The sequence below is a fragment of the Montipora foliosa genome, chromosome 3 (assembly GCF_036669935.1).
Source record: "Montipora foliosa isolate CH-2021 chromosome 3, ASM3666993v2, whole genome shotgun sequence".
In the NCBI taxonomy this organism is placed as follows: domain Eukaryota; kingdom Metazoa; phylum Cnidaria; class Anthozoa; order Scleractinia; family Acroporidae; genus Montipora; species Montipora foliosa.
The window spans coordinates 68,561,322-68,563,490 of NC_090871.1; positions in this window are offsets into that span (position 1 = coordinate 68,561,322).

Here is a 2,169-nt window from a genome sequence, read left to right on the forward strand (position 1 = left end):
CAGGCCAGGTACCCGAATTCACCCAGGTACTGGTACACAACCATAGTGTTCTTTGGAAATTGAATAGCTCCTCGAACACCTTGTTGCTTGAGAAGAAACTTGATGTGTTTGTTCTCTACATTGGTGAATGCAGCCACTAACTGCCCCTTGTGGATAAACTCCAGACCAACTCTTCTTTCAGTTTATTCTTTGTTCTTCGCAAGGCATCAACAATGGTGTCCCTTGTAAATTTTTAGGTTAACGGGTTTGTTACAGTTATTTCCCATCTCATAGGGCACTGTGGTTGCCAGATTCACTTTCAAACTTATCATGGAAACGTAAATCAATACCAGTGAATAGACACTGAAAAGTCAGTCCCTTGAATTGTTGATAGAAAATTAATTTAAATATATATTGAAACATCAGTTGAGGAATATTCTTTTTTCATTCCCACTTTGTGAACCTTGCATACATTGCTGCAGTTTGTTTCTTGCTTGGTCATTCAATGTCTTCATCACATCAAATTATTTAATTTTTAGGTATTGTGTAAGACCTTCATCGAGGAACCTGTTGTTGAATGACTGCTGTGATACCGAGAGGTCACTACTATTTCTAAAAGAGCTGCGCAAGGAGCTGCTGAGTGATCATTTGCAAGGTAAGATTTATAGTGAAGACTGAATATTTGGTACGATAAATTTGTGCCTCAATGTAACCGTGGTTATACTAATGCAATCTAGTGCTTCAGTGGGGCTCCACAACAATTTTGTGAAAGGTAAAGAATATTTGCTACGTATGAAAGGGACGTTTTGGTCTATTTTGTTGCTTCTGTTTTATCTGGAGGGAATCTACCTGCGTACTTTACAACAACAAGCACATTTATGGCAATTAAATAGATGTGTCTTTGGTTTACTCAAATGTGCCTTTGTCGCTTTTATTTTCCTTTGCTTCTAAGATTGGCAAGTGATGTTGAAACAAATCCCGTTGATTAGCGCTCTGACCAAGGCCACTTCCTGTTTTCACCGTACGTGCTCGTACGTGCAAGACTTTGCACTAACCGTTCGATACCGCTCGTTTGATTCGTCGCTTGCACAACAATGACAGTCCGACAGGAAGTCGGTAAGTAATTCGGAAACCCCAGAATTTGGAGGACATTGGTGTCGTTTCCACAAAAATTTGTCTATGGTGTTGCTTGCACGAAGGTATTCTGCACGATGGAATGCACGCTGCAACACTAAAAATACGCTTACCGAAAGCGTCGGAAGTTTCATCTTCAAGGCCAATGATCATTTCTCCAGTTTCTTTTTATGGTGTGTAAGGCAAAGATTTTTATTTCTCGAACACTTTCAACCCGGCATTACCACTGTTTACTGTTTTCTCTTTTCTGTTTCCGTTTAAACTCAAGCATGCGTAATAAGACCGGAATCCTCGTTTTCTGGGAAAGTGGAGTCCCAACCTCGTTCCCAGGGTCTTCTCGGCTTTCAATATGGCGGCAGGTCTTGAGAAGACCCTGGCACACAGTGAACTAAAAAGATCGCTGATTGGTGCTTTTCTCACATGAACTCTAATTGGTTTAATGTCGAAAGAAAGATGGCGGCTAGTGAGGAGGGCCAGAAGAAGAACAGAAGTCGTGTTTAAATCATTTTCAAAATTGTAGCTGTTCCGTTAGAAGCAGCCGCAAATTAACAAGTATAACAGTCAATAATAATTCGCCGTTTTTTCACGTTGCACGGTGATCTACATCAGGCCTCGATTCCAATTATAGCTACGTTGGCTTTTCACGACCTCTGGCATAGCGATCGCTCTAATATAGAAGGATATAACGGTGTTTGAAAGACGTAACGGTAATTAAGTGATTTTATTTCGTACGTACCTTTACGTTTTGGTTCATTTTGGCGTCTGTTGTTCAATGTTTTCACCATGTCAGATTGTGTTACAAATTATAAAATTGTTCAATGGGGTTCATAGACTATTGATGTGGTTGATTTAGCAGTTGTATGTGGCGCTGTTGACTCGTGTGACAGCTGCAATGAAGGCGGGTCTGTTAAATACAGGTCACATCTCACAGGTCAAGACTAGAGGTCGCTGCTCCAATAATCAACATTTTTGTTGAGTGATTAGCGCTAGCAGACACTTTTGGTGTTGTTTATTTGTCTGCAGCACGGTGACATGTACACTCACCTGTGGAATGTA